Source organism: Accipiter gentilis, chromosome 14 (assembly GCF_929443795.1).
Source record: "Accipiter gentilis chromosome 14, bAccGen1.1, whole genome shotgun sequence".
Classification (NCBI taxonomy): domain Eukaryota; kingdom Metazoa; phylum Chordata; class Aves; order Accipitriformes; family Accipitridae; genus Astur; species Astur gentilis.
In genome coordinates, this window is record NC_064893.1 from 18,654,826 (window position 1) to 18,670,304 (window position 15,479).

Sequence of the window (15,479 nt, forward strand, 5' to 3'; positions counted from 1 at the left end):
TCCCAGCTGAGGACATTATTGCAGAAGACATGGAAATGAGAACTAGCATAAGAGTTCGTGCAGGCTGAACAGCTGTCTGCTGTTTCTTTGCAGCAAAGACCCTGAAGTAGACCTATGTTTGGGGGCAGAAAGGTGGAAGGGAGTAGAGCAACCTGGGTTGACTTAGGGCACAGGGCTGAACTTGACCTCACAGACCTTCACATCCACTTCCCTGCTCTATAGTCACCAAAACCAGAAGTGTTCACAGGTGAGAAACTGCTCTTCGTACTTATCTCCACCTGCAGCAGGACAGGATCTGAGCAGCAGGACCTCAGCCAACCTCCCAACCCTGCCACAGGCAACCAGCTGTTTGCCCAAACTAAAATACCCTGCTGACTTCTACTTACCAGCACTCAAAAGGAGATCACATAAGTGGGACCATCCCCAGCCCTGTTCAGGGGCAGGCATCAGATAGTGGTCAGCCTTCACCCTAAGGAGCAGCTCCCTCCTCCTTGGCCAGGGCACATCCCCCATTAAAGGTTTCATCAGCTGACACATTTCCATGAAAGTTTGCTAATTTTGTGGCCATTGTTGTGGGCCATTGAAAACTTTCATGCAAAAAAGTAACAAACAGTTGGAAATTTCTGACATTGAGCCTTACCTGGAAGCAGTACCTGGGCTGAGACACAAGCAAAGGCTACGTGAGCACAACTCCACAATTAAGCTTAACGTATCAACACACAGGCTCAGTCACGCAAGCCCTAAAAGCCAGCCAGAGCCTCACCAGCAGAGTCATTTTCCCCATTCAAGAAGCAGCAGTATCTTTTCTGGAGTCTTTCCAGAGGCTCTAGCACCATTTATAAATGGATTTTTTAAGTAAAACCCTTCCTGTGCACATGCCTGCATGGAAAGCACAATCACACTGAGTACCCAAGAACGTCAGAAATGTTTAAAAGCTCCATCATGACCACTCACCTGATGCATTTTTATTGCTTTCCCCTTAATTACCAGGCCCAGTACCTCCTATTAGCTACCACTAAACCTTCACAGGTGTCTACCAAGCCAGACATTTAAGGAGAATTTGAACTACCTGAACCTGCTAGCAAGTTTTATTTAAAGAATCAGTGAAATCTCTACTCTCAAGTAAATTCCTCCAGATTCATTTTTTACTGCTTTTTTCCCCATTACTTCTAGGTATTTCCATATTTTTATATCTGAAGTGAGCTCCCCTTCATTCAATTTTAATCTACTATCTGCAAAACCTCTTCAGAACCATGTCTACCACCATGCCCATTTTGCTTATACAGACAGATGTCCCCTTTGCAAAGATGCAGATGATGCCAGCAGCAGGTGAGCTGAGGGCAAGATCTACCAGCACTTCACTGTCCCAAGACCAAGCAGGATGGCATGTTCCTGCCTCTGACATGGGGCTGACCAAAGAGACGGTTGCTGGAGGAAGAGGGAAGGAGGAGCTGGTATTTTAGATAGCATTTCTGGTCCAGAAAATGGTCCTTGACTCATCCTGCAATGTTTCACCGAGATGGTGGGATAAGATAAGAGCGGTTAGTGTAGCAGGTGGGCAGCAAGTCCTCGTGCGGCAAAGCCACTGGACAGCCTCACCCACTGCGAGTGCAAAGAGCTAACACTGACTTTGCTGAGTCCCAGCTGGCCCAGTGGCAACTGTCATACTTTCCCAGAAAAGACAGATAAATCCAGATGAGTGAAACATCTTCAACTCTGTTGTGGTTTAACACCAGCCAGCAACTAAGCACCACACAGCCGCTCGCTCACTCCTCCCCTCTCTCGGTGGGATGGGGAGGAGAATAAAAAAAAAAACTAAAACTCATGGGTTGAGATAAGAACAGTTTAATAGTTTAAATAAAATAAAATGTAATAATAATAGTAATAATTGTAATGAAAAGGAAGATAACAAAAAGAGAAATGAAACCCAAGAAAGACAAGTGATGCACAATGCAATTGTTGACCACCTGCTGACCAATGCCCAGCCAGTTCCTGAGCAGCAATCCACCCCTCCCAGCCAACTCCCCCCAGTTTATATACTGAGCATGACATTCTACGGTATGGAATATCCCTTTAGCTAGTTTGGGTCAGCTGCCCTGGCCATGCTCCTTCCCAGCTTCTTGTGTACCTGCTTGCTGGTAGAGCATGGAAACTGAAAATCCTTAACTTAGGATAAGCACTACTTAGCAACAACTAAAACATCAGTGTTTTATCAACATTATTCTCATACTAAATCCAAAACACAGCACTGTACCAGCTACTAGGAAGAAAATTAACCTTGTCCCAGCTGAAACTAGGACAACATCCACTGCTGATTCTTGCTAAAGTGAAAAAAAAGGTATTTGCCTTAGGGTATCTGAAAAATTATTTCCACATTTTTGAGATTGTTCTTTACAGGGAGCAAAAACAGTGAGCAGGCATCAAATGAGATCAGCCTAAGGCATGTTGGGGGCTTTCCTGGGGTGGACAGGGTGGCCACCAACATCCCTGGGCAGGTCACCTACTTCAGCTCCCTGTGTCCGGCCACCTTCCACTGCTGGGTTGCAAGTGGCCAGGTGGGCAGTGGGCAGCCAGCTATCCTGTAGCTCCATCTAGTGCGCTGCACCCATGGCATGGCCAGCACCCAGGTTTTATTCCTGTCTCTGCATTTTGGGAAGCCCTGGCTCCTGGAGTTGTGGGATTCCCAGAGACTAGTATTTTATGTTTCTCAAAATCAGTACATTTTTCAGCCATTGCCGCTGCAGACGACACCATGAAACCACAATACAGGTGCATTTAAAACCAGAGAGAAAGTAAAAGGACAGTGAGCTTCTATTGTTTTTTTAATCCTCTCATTGGTTTTTCCACTTGAAAGTACTTGGGGCTGCCCACGCTGGAAAAGCTTCTGCTGCTCACCAGTGCCACAACCTCCACCTCTGTAAGTGCAGAGCAGAACCAGGCATCAGGGCATGGCTGCCTGAATCACAGCTCTGATTTTTCAAAAGGACTCAGATTTTCAAGGTCTCAGCACCTGCCCAATTGTCTCCAAATGTATCCACCATGCCAGAGGTGCTGAGGACTCTAGGAAAAGATGGTTTTCCCTTAAACAACCTCGTGCTGTGAATTGTCAGCAAACAGGGAGCCTGTACCATGAGCACAACAGAGCTGTGAGCTCCTGGTTTTGCTTTAACTATCAGTATCAAAAGGGGGGGGGGGGGGGGGGAAGAAACCTTTCTGAAAAAAGGAGCAGCATTAATTTCCTAAGGAATGAAGGAAAAAGCAAGATGAGATCCTTCTCACTGCTTTTTCCCAAAATGCACTCCACTTGGCATAAAGACCAAGTATCTTTCCCCATGCAAACCCATTTTCAAAAGACCCTCTGCTGTCCATGCCCACCACACCAGCCATGGACCCCAGCGTCTCCCCCTCCTGAACAGCTGCTCCTCGGGGAAGCTAAGTAAGACTTTAGTCATGGTATTACACTTTTAACCACACCCAATATTCAAGGAGTTTCAACAGCAAATACGTCTCTGTTCAGCTACTTCCCCCAGTCACAGAAGTGAGAATTTAATTGCCTCGCTGGGCTGACAAACAACTTGTTTATTTGTCACCTGCCTTAGTGCCAGTTCACAGCCCAGCTGCAGTGCTCTGCCATTCAGCGGCACGGGTGGGCTCAGGCTCTCCCCTGTGCTGAGAGGAAGGGGAACTCTAAATGAAGGGAGATGTATAAATACTTAAATAAAGACATGAATGATTAACAGAAATAATTGTTTTTAGTTTTTCCACGACAATTGCTGAAATGCATTATAGAAGGCTACAAATTCTTTCGGGCTATTAACAGATGAGGCGTAGGCATTAAATGAAGGTCACAGAGTGATTTATACAACATGCTACAACACATTCAATCAATCTTTTATTAAATATCTCTGCAGTACTTTTGACTGCTAACTCCTCATCAAACACATGCTTCATGCAGCTTACAACTGCTTGGCTTTTCCAAGCTTTCTGCTTTGGTCTCTCAGCCCGAACCGCAGTGTGGAGAAAGGGCAATGGCTGTAAAGAAATAGGTTACAAACTCCCAAGGCTAGTGCTTCAGAGCATTCGAGCAGCCCCAACGCTGCTCTACACTCCCCAGCTGGATGCAGCCCAGTGGCTCCTCGATGCTGCTGCGTCCTAGCAGTCAGCTTCTCCCACCCCACAGGAGCTGCTGCCTGCTCTGCTGCCTGCCTGCTCTCCTGCCACACCAGGACCATGCACCAGAGATGCAGGCAAACAGCATGGTTTAACTAATGAGACAAAACCTGTGGCCAAAATGTGATTTTTTTGCTGCGGCTTACAGCAAGCAGTAGGACCTCCCGCAATGTACAACTCCTGCGGAAGAAATACCAGGGAAAGTCCACGCTGCCAGGCTTGAGAGTTTGAAAACTCCCCAAAAGAAATCAAAGAGCAAATGTGCTTCTTCCTTGGAATAAAATAATTGTGATTTTCCATCCTGGCTCCAGGGCCAGATGCTGCCCCATGGGGATGTGCTTCAGCTGGCCACAGCCCTGCCATCCCAGGGGCAAAGGATGCATGCACCTTTGTGTGGGCCCATGCGCGGCTGTTTTAATTTGGCATTGAGTCCCATATGTCTTACAAAAACCTCTTAAAACAACTTCCATAAATGCTTTTATTCCGAGGACGTTCTGGCTTGAATGCATCTGATTCATCTCCCTGCTATAAATGACCCTTTTACAACACAGACTGAGCAGTCGAAGGAAAGCAGAGCTGTTTTCTCCCTGCTATCACAATCAAGTTGTTTGGTATAAAATGTGGCTTGAAAGTGAATCCATAATGTTCCTGGCAATACAAGGAAACTGCTATTACCAGGAGTAAAATGTAGGTAGTAACTCTGTGGGTTTTTCTCCACTGAAACTGTAATTAAAGCGGATCCTGTGTACTAAGTGCAGGGAGAAATACAGTCTTCACAGCAGTTAAAATGCATCTCATTAGCACTGAAACTACTGTATCGTCAAAATGCATTATGTTCAGCGAGGAAAAATTGTGTAATTGAATTCCCACCAAAGCACAGTTCATCTGCATCAAATGGCATTGTGCTCATCGTGGAGCTCATTCTGGCTGCTGCTAGAAATGAGGATTAATTAGGATACCTGCTCGTTATTTGAGGGAGTGCGTAGATGCACTGTGGTCAGGCCAGGGGCTGCAGTGAGAGGCTGCGTGCCCAAACCTCGGCCAGGCAGACCAGGGCTGCAAAGGTCTGGCCACTCCTGCAGTCTACTCATCCTGTTAGCAGGATGCATTAGACACTCAAAAATTTTTTGTCAATGCAGCAAATGCTGGTAAAAAAAGGCCAACGATTCAAATGAAGGCATCCGTTTGCTGCATAAATACTTCAGTAATAATTAATAAATTATTTATGCAATTGCTTTTGAATTATTCTAGGCTGGATTGGTACAAGTGGCAGTGATCTGTATAAATCATTTCATGTACAACATCTAACAAGCATGCTGCAAGAGGTGCAAATACATGAGCTAATAAATTCTCCAAAGCAGTACATGCAGGGCTCTTCACCTTGTTCAAGAATAACTCACTGATCTGCAGTATTTTAATGGATAAATTATTATTAATTTAAGTAAATACACTAAAAGCTTCCAAAGACAGTACAATGCCAGGGAGACACTAGGAGCAGACAGGAGACACACAGACAGAGCAACAGGGAAGTTTCAGAGTCCAAACGTCTATGTTTTCATTCAGTAGTTTTTTGGTCAGGTCAAATGAGATGAGAGCAGATCTAATCTGTCTCTTTACTACAGCACCTCCTATCCACAAGACCGGACACCGGGGTGTGTATGGGCAGCAAGAGCTGATTAAATGCATTTTATATCATCATATATTTTTCCTTTTTTTTCACAGTCACGTGTACACCAGAGTGCCAATACACGGGTTTCCTGCATCTCACCAGCACAACAGCCAAGCTGAGAAAACCAGCCAGCAAATGAGGAAACCAGAATTATTTTGGGGCAGAGGCATTTCGGGACAGAGTGGCACCCAGAGAGGGAGCTCCGCTGCTGCTCACTCTGTCCGCTGTTGGGCTGCACTGGTTCAGGCCAGGGATGATCTTGTTCAACGTTCGCCCCCGGCTCAGCACCCCAGGCCCTGGGTCCCACAGTCCCCCCACAGTGCAAGTGAGAGTGGATCAGACCCCTTAGCATCTGCCACCCCCTAGCAGCCCGTGTGGACCTTGCTTTGGGCTGTAGGGGAGGCTGTGGGAGCAATCCATCACCTTCAAACTCTGCAAAACCAAGGGCTGCTGTGATATGATTTTAAGCTGCCACTTGTGTGAATTTTACTTACTGGAGTTGTGAGGGATGCTAAGCTCCAGCTCGCTCCAGCTCCCCAAACACATGGGTCACAGTCCCACCGCTCCCGGACCCTTCTCTGCTCGCCTGTGCCTCCGTCCCCTCCAACGTGGCCGGGCACATCCTGTTACTTCTATTCTTCAAATCCCATTATTCAGATCTAACAAGGAAATAATTTTAATTAAGGAAATTAAAAATTTATTTGCATTTGAATTTTAAGTAGGTGTTAATTTGAAGGCACTGAAAGGAGCCCTCCGGCAGCGTCAGGATCCATTCATGTCAGGAGGAGCAGGGGATGGGGCTGGGGGATGGAGGAGGGGAGGACCCCCACTCCATCACCTGGGGACAGCATTGCTTGTGCAGAGGAGGGTCCCTGTCCCCAGTGAGCAGGGGCAGTGCTGGCAGAGGGGGTACAGTGCCAGCCCAGCTCCAGACCCTCAGCAATTGCTCCTCCTCAGTGGGACCAATCCTCTCCAATCTAAATGCAGCCCCTGAGCCATCTGTCCAACCTCCCTGCATAGCATTACAGGGCTTATTTGCCTTTTAGCCCCCAGCAGACCTCTGTCAGACAAACTACCATAATGCGGCAATTGCCAAGAAGTTGCCCGGTGATGCTGACCAGGACACAACCGCTGATGTGACAGTGGCATGGACTGGGTGAGATCCTTCCTGCTACAGCAGGTGACTGCCTCACCCCTCACCTGGTCTTTGCTCCAATATGAAATGGGATGCCCTGAATAACTATTAAGGCTGCCCACAGCTCCCAGGTCTACCTGGCAACAGGAGATGGCTTTCCCAAGGCAAGAAAAGGGTCCCCAAGGTCCTGGTGACCAGTGCAGCATCAATGTGTCAGGCGCTTTCATCCCACCCGTCTCCCTTCAGCTGCTGTTCAAACCCAGTTTGTCCACTAAGCTGGTACCATGCTCTTGGTGAAGCCCAATATGCAGCCAGCTATCAGGATTTCCCAGTATGGAAGTGCCAACCAGCAGCATAAAGGAAACACCTGGCTAAGGAAGTCTTCTGCTAATTGCATTTCTGCAGTAGGTGTGAAAAGCAGCAAAAAAAAAAAAAAGTTGTCGGAAAAGCCTTCAGAGAAGCCCAGAAGCCATGAGGCTGCAAGGAGGGATGGGCACGTTCCAAAGCTGGCCCAGGTCCCTGTGAGCTGCAGGGGCTTCTTGTTCCCCGCATGGACAGCCCTGGAGGGCTGAGGACCACCTGGAGATGCCAGGTCCTGGTTCGAGTCCCTTCCTCAATTGCTGCTGGTCTCCAACACCACAAGATGCTCCACCACCAGCTTCCCGGAGCTTCCAGAGGTGCCACCAACCAGTGGGCAGCTCAGCTGAATGGTGGTGCCATGAGGAGATTGCTTTTGGCAAAAAAGAAGGAGATCCGTCTCATTTCATCTCTGAGCAAAGACAGCCCAGAGTACAATGCAATTTAAGGTTCAGTTTAACATATCTGGATAATGGTCCTATTGAAAACAGCAGCTAATTAGTTAAGTAATACCCAGAGTTATTAATTCGGCAGCTCTGCCATCATCAATGTATTTGTAATAATAGTGTTTCCTCTGTAACAGCATTAATCATAATGGATTTAGTAAGAAATTAAGGGGGAAGATATTATCTCCCTCGGGAACACCGTTTGACAGCAGCTGTACTTACTGTGCAGATTTTTATTGGTTTAATGCTTAATGTCTTGCTCATTAATCTGCTTTCTAGCATCCCCTCACAAACAACCCTCTGTGAGTGGAAACCACAAGACAGTGAATGCAGCCCCCCTCCCACCAAGCGCAGCCGGGCGAGGGGGGCTTAAAGCAGAGCAGCCCCAGAGAACCCATTGAGCCTTTACGGAGGGTCAGCCCAGCCACCGGCATTTTCTCCCAGCACGCGAGGGTGGGATTGCACGGTCCTGCCTTGCCTCAATGGGCAACGTCCGCTTCTGGGCAACATCCACTCCTCCAGCCAGTTTGCTCATTCTCAGCTCCATCCTCAAAAGCCTCTTTTGGCATTTAGAGGGGAGCATGAATTAGTCAGCACCTCTTCCCAATGTTTATACCAAACATGGGAAGGTTTCATTGACACTGATTTTCCCAAAAACCCTTCTCCTGGCAGCAGGCTTCTGTTGAGGACACTTGCCCCAGACCAGCCTGTACACCGACAGCAGCTTGTCCGAGCCAGGGAATCAAGTGAGATGCCCAGCAGAGACCCAGGCTCAGCTCGATGCCCAGGCAGGGCAGCGAGCTTGGCTGGGCTGGTGCAGGAGCACCCACGCATCCCCATGCAGCACCTCAGCCACGGCAACATCGGTGCAGGAAACCTCAGTCTCGCCATCCTCACTAGCATCCACCTGTGATCATTGCATTAAGCTTTCACCGGCAGCTCCTTTCTGAGAAAAATTAAAGCCTGATTTATCTGCTACAAATCAGATGATCTGATCAAAATTAAAGCCCGAAGTCTAAAGCGATCCAGCTCAGGATTTTTACCAAGAGCTCAGCTTTCCTTGATTAGTTTATGGCTGTGCATAAAGACAATGAGGATTTTTAGTGCAGCCTGCATTAAACTCCTTCAATGACTTGCCCAGGAGTTCAGCGATGCCGTGGAAGCCTTCCACCCGCCAGCAAGAAAACGAGCAGGAGGCGAGAAAATGAGCAGGAGGCAAGAAGAGCAGGACGTAACAGAAAGCCCCGGGTGCTGCATAGCTGTGGCAGCCCTCCCCCAATCTGACCTTCCAAACCAGCACAGCCGCCTACGGGACTGCTCGGTGCTGGTGTTCCCAGCTCGGGCAGCTCGCTGTCCCCAGCAGTGGCGTCCGAGGAAACACAGGGACTTCACAGCTAATAAGAACGTGGATTTGTCGTCCCTGTGTTTGCTTCTTCCAAAGGACCTGGGGACACCTGGTTCATTTTTTCGCCCCAACTTCTTGATAGATAAACACACACATTTTTTTTCTTTTTCTTTGACCCTTTAATTGGTTTGGGGTTTTTTTGTTTGTTTGTGGTTTTTTTTTTAATTTTTGCCCCCTTAATTTGCAGCAGTGACTTTCTGACAGTGGAGGAAGCTGAAAAGTCATCCCCTGTGCCCTGGATGAACTCTAGGGGAGTCACTAACTTGAGATGATGCCCAAGCTCCTGCCTGGGCTCTGTGCTTTTCAAAGCTGTGAGCCTGTTTTTCCTCTCTCTTCATGTTTGCCATGTTTTGGTTCTAATTTGTTAAGCATGAGTTGCAGCCTGGGTAATTACATTTGTCTTAATTAGTATGTATTACCACACACCGCCGCGCTGAAAAGACTTTTCTTCTGCGGCCAGCTCCTCGCCACGGCTGTAACCCCACATTTCCATAACCATGAGCCCAAGCTGCTGAAATAACGCAGCCCGTTGCCATCAGGCTGCTGGCAGCGAGTTGATTAAATGCAGAAATGCTTTTTGCACATGTGCCCATAAGTAAGTTATAAAGTTAGTGCAAAGCAGGATGCCCTTACTAATGTTTTATCCTGGTTTTTTGGACCTCACCAGGAGTGAGCCTCACCTGTGGGAGAAGCTGTGATGCTCTGTGTGGTGTGGGAGCAGGGAGGTGTCACAGGGAGGGATGTCTGGAAAGGTGGGGAGCAGGTCATGCGCAGGTTGAAGGGAGCCTTTAAAGGTATTTAAGGTGAAGATTTCAAATGGCACCTTAAAGTCAGAGTGTACAGCTGGAGATGAAGCCCCAGCTGCAGGGTGAGCTTTTCTGCCCATGCTGAGAAGCCACCACAGATCGTGGCTCAGGCACTGGAGAGCCAGGGGTGGGAGAGGGTGGGGATGAAGTGTAGAGTAAGATAATTAAATGAGCAGAGATCAGGAAGATTAGTGGTAATACCCAGCATTTTGCCAAGCAACGCTGTAGGACTTGAAAAAGATTATATTATATTACGAGTGTTTCAAGGCATGTACCGTAGATAAGCAACAAGATAAATGATCCATCTTAATCGGGGGGACAGAACACAACGCTGGGGAGGGAATAACCAAGAGTGAGATGGCACTGGCCACTGCCTCCCACAGAGGGGCCTGATCCGCCCTATGCTGCGGGTGAGCAGGGTGTAAAAGCACACAAATCCAGAAAGAAACTGAATGCCATGTCCAGGTCAAACCACAGATGCCATTTGCCCCCATCTCTTTCAGATGTCGAACAGGTTAATCTAGGTCCTGGGTTAATACCATGTGGAAGAGCATGATTTCTCCATCAGGACTGGGGGATGGCAAGGATGCAGCATGCGGAGTGTGGATGGGGGGCAGGGAAGAGCACGATTTGATTCAAACAACTTATTTTCAGCCCCGGAGCTGCTTATCGAGTTTTGAATTTCTGAGGCAGCTGGCTTTGGGGCTGAGCACTGGAGTTCTGCTGTTAAAAATGAGCTGCCAGGTGCTGCCAACAAGTCACTGACTTTATGAAGTCATTAACCAGTCGATTGAAATCAGCTTTCTCTTCCGCTGCCATCCTCCTGCCGGGCGCCCATCCATCCATCACTCCTGGCTCTGCACATCCATCTCGGTGCCCCAGCACCAATCCCTTGGGTCTGCGCTGCAGCAGGATTTGGGTAGGGTGAAGATGCTGCAGATGATGTAGGTAAGAAATTCAGTTGCCTGGCTGCGTAAACAGCACATTTTTTGATGGAGATGGACTCTTCCTGCAATAGGCTCATCCTGCCCTGACTCAGCTTCACTTCTGCGATGGTGCCAGCAGCACTCCCCCTCCATCTGCTAGCCCAGCACTGGCCGCAAAGCCCAGCATCATCCAGCCCAGGGACAGAATTGCTCCTGTGCTGGGCAGGGTATGACGAGCTGATCAGAGAATTAACAGCCCAGGGGACAAAACCACAGCCAAAGTCTCAAAGCAGGGACACAGACATTTGGGTGCATGTCTTGCCCCATTGCAGCCCCCGGAGAGCCACGCAGCTGTGCAGGTCGCCTTTGACTGTGGCGGGACATGCTGACCCAGAGCGACAGTCGCATGGGTTGGGAGATTGCACCCAGCACAGGGGGGTTGCAAATACCTGCACCGGGCAGCGAGGCAGTGGGTGACACCACAGCAGCCACCTTAGGAAAGAAGGTCCCTTTACGTGCAGCTTTGCTTTGGCACCCTGGGGACCAGCTTTGCCATGGGATCCAGGGGACCCCAGCTTTGCCGCAGCACCCCAGGGAACCCAGCTTCGCCACAGCACCCAACAGACTCCAGGTTTCCTACAAGCAGAGCTGGGGCAGGTCTTTCCCATTCAAGTGCTGGGATTTTACCTCCAAGATTCAAGCGCAGGCCCAGCTCTGCCCATCAGGTGCAGCCTGTTGGGGTGCAGAGCAATCCCCAAAAAGGACTCAGCGTTTCATGGCACCCCTGCGCCCCAGGGACAAGCAGCACAGTCTGAACACTGTTTTGTGATGAGCTTTGCTGAACCAGACATCAGCTTAGCATGAATACTGAGCACCCATTGCCACCTCCATGGGGATAAGCAGAAGAAAGAGAAGACCTTCCCCCACCTCAGCCAAAACCTCTGGCTTAAGTTCAAGGCAACAGCTTTGAGCCAGTTCACACCCACAATGTCACTCTGCTCACCAAGCCCCAGAGCCGCAGCAAGGACCATCCCCAGCTCCTCGCCGGCCACTGCAGGAGTGATGGGCACCCCAGCAGCACGTGTCCAGGAGAAACTGCAGCGCTTGCTGGGTCTTTATCCCAATGCACCCATCAGTCTCCCTGACCCAGAATTGGTTTTTGATGGATTGGTAAAACAAAAGCGCCCCAAACCTTCCAAGCAATAACATGAGTCGTGGCACTGAGAAGGAGCTGATTTAGCACCTCCCAGCCTCGCTGAGAGACGGTTTGGTAGGGGAGAATAAACTGCAGGCGAGTGATGAAAGCTGTGGGTGTGGGAAGATTTGTCATGCTCTCCAATAGTGAACACTAGAAACTGTCCCAGTAGGAATATCAAAGCAAAACTCTCCCTGCTTGCTCACCTGAGCGATCCTTCCTCCCATCGTGCTTCGCCGCAGCACCGCTCAGCCCCAGACAGGCTCTGGCGCTGGGACATGGCACACAGCCCAGGTGTCCCTTCTGGCCTGGGGTCTGTGAGCTGCAGGTCATCCCCATGTACCAGGTTCTCCAGCTGGTCCCCTGCAGACAGCACCATACCTGTGTCCCTGGGAAATGTTACAGAGAGCTCTTCCTCTTGGATGCGCCATGGAGGATTTTGCAGCAGGACCAGGGGACCAGAGCCCCTGCGCACAGGGGGATGCCCGCGAGGAGATGAGCCCACAGCCACCCAGCCCCGACAGCCTGGGGCTGGGCAGACACATGGGAAGTAGCAGCTCCGGTCCCCAAAAAACACTCCCAGCAAACCATATACCCACCCAGCCTCTTTGCTCTCCCGTCCTTTTGCTCTTTCAATTTAACTTTGTGCCTGTGTCCCTTGGCTCCTGTCCAGGGGATATAGATGGTACCAAGCACACTGCAAACAGAATAAAGTTCTCCAGTACTGTACTGGCAGGATTATATGAGATTTGTCAATATTTGCTCAGGACTGAGGTGAAACTGAACTGAGTGAGGCTAAGAAATAATGTCAGATATTGGATTGTGAAGTGCCGTTGGTAGCCCACGGTGGCAGCTATTGAGGCATCGCCAGCTGTTAAACTGAAAAGGCTTTTCTTTTTCTTTTTCTCCCCTCCTTTGTATTTTAACTTCAGGTAAATTGATTGTGAATTATACATTGTACAGCCACAGAGCCGACCGGTGCAGAAAACCAGCAACCTATAATAAGCTCAGCAGGGTGAGCTAATCCGCACGCGTGCTTCATACTAACGAAGGGAAAAGCAAGAACCAGAGGGTGGTTCCTCCACCAGAGGAGGAGCAACTGCCAGAACTGAGGGTGCCACAGCCTGCAGCTCCTGCTCCCCACCCTGCACCCCAACAGCTGGGTATGGGGCCCCACTGACCCCCAGGCAGCTCCCTGCTACCCCCTGCCCGCCCCCCAGCACCGACCTCTGCAGCTCAGTCCCACCCAGCTCCATAATCTGCCTCTCAAGCAGCATGGAAAGAGTCAGAGGAGCCACGAAAGCAGCAAGTGAGAACCACAGATTTAAAATTTAAACATTTCTTACCCAGATTTGCCCGGAGTGGAGGACAACTTAGTTAAAACATCTGCCACAGCTGCTCCACACAGCTTTTAACTGCTGGCTTTGAGATGTTCCTTCTCCCCTCATGCAAGGGATGAGGCTCACCAAGGCACCGGCAGCGTGGCTGGCCCTGTGTGGATCCAGCACAGCCACCACCCCTCACTCACCAAAGCCTTTCCGGGGAGAGCAAAGTCAGACCCTTCAAACCACGCAAGGGCTGGTGGAGCCGGTGGAATGCATGAGGACAGGAAGCGTCAGGATAGCACCGATGCTTTGGCCGGGCCAGGAGACCATGGTGCCCACCCCAGCCTCACATGCAACGCAGAGTTGCTCCCTGTTGAGGCCATCTGACAAATTTCAATGCAGATGCTTGTAAAAATAAAATAAGTGGCAGCACGTCCTTCCACGGAGCTGCGGGGCTGCCGGCAGCCTCCTGCAGTGCTGCCCTCCACAGTGGGAAGAGGTTGAGGCAGTTCAGGTCCTTCCTGGGAAAGGACACGCTCCACACAGTGCTCTCAGGCTGACATGGTGGCACTGGGCTTTGCTGACATTGTCCCCTGCAGTACCAGCACCCAAGAGGACAGGGTTTGGGGACTCAGAGAGCAGGAGTGGCAGAGCGGGGCAAGAGAGGTCCCACAAAAAACAGTTTCCATGATAAAGGGGAAAAATGGAGCCTCTGCATAGAGGCTGGCTGGCATTTACAGCCCCCAGAGACACAACCCCCTCGGCTACTCACAATGGACAAAAAGGGAATCCCAATGTTGAACCTGCACTGAGCAGCTTGGGTATAATGCCGAGAAGGTTGCAGAGACCCCAACCGTGCTGTCACAGTCACTGATGGTCCCTCTCTGCTCCACAGGAGTGCTGGAGCAGCCATCTACATCCCTCGGCCACCACCTCGGTCGTGCTGGCTCCCCAGTCTCCCCACGGCTCCCCTGCTGACATTGGCTCTCGTTCTCACAGCTCGTTCAAACACCAGTGCTTTGAAATGCCAGGAAGCTCCTTTGCAGCTGACATTTTGGCAGCACCTGGAAGAGCTGCTCCAGGATGCCCTGAGAATGAGGCAAATGTTGCCTCACCTTGAGGTGAAGGAGAGCTCCGAAGGCCAGGGTGCCCAGACCACCGCTCCTCCGGGGCAGCTTGCATTGCACAAAACTCCTGATTTCCAGCACTGTTCTCCTCCTGACTCGCAAGGCTGCTGCCCCAGGGTTGCTTTTCCCGCTGGGTCAGGGACCCGCTATGGGCAGAGCATCCCTGAGCAGCTTCTCCCAAGCGTGAATGCCTGTGTGGCCATCGGAGCCACGTGTGTGAGCGATCTGGCCGCAGCACCCAGTGACAACACTGAACACGGTCACAGGTTCGACTTTGCAAGGGGGTGAGTCTCCAGAGCTCCTGCTGATGCGGTTGGAGCTGTAAAATTCCGGTGGGAGCAGCCCCTTGTGTTCGTCAATGGATGCTCAAAATTGGGTCATTCATTAGACCCCAGCAGAGCGACAGCCATGCTGCTGCCCCCCACCTTGCCTCCAGCCCCTGCACTGCCTGAAGCAGCCTCAGGATGAACTCCTGGGCCCCTCCTGCACCCTCATCAGAGGGTTGGATGCCCCATGGAGGGCACCCGTGTGTCCTCATTCCTCCAGCCCCGCACATGCCAGCACATGCCACCAGGACATCTGGGGTGAAGGAGAGCAGCTGCCAACCCCCAGAGCCAGCCCTGACCCCCATGCCAGCACTGCAGGATGTAGAGCTTACCAAAAAGCCCCCGCTGATGTGGTGGCCCTGGGGACCTGGGGCCGCCTGCTCACCAGCAGCTTTGGCCCCACGGCCAAGTGTGCTGATGAGCCCATCATCACGCTCAGACTCACTGCCCACCAGCTGGCCGCTGGATATCACTTTTGCACAACATGACGACAGTTATCCAAAACATTTTTGTAAATAATTAGCAAAAAATTAATGCAAAAGTCAGATTTAATTATCATATCAAACCCAGTGTTAATCAGAAAGCAGTGACA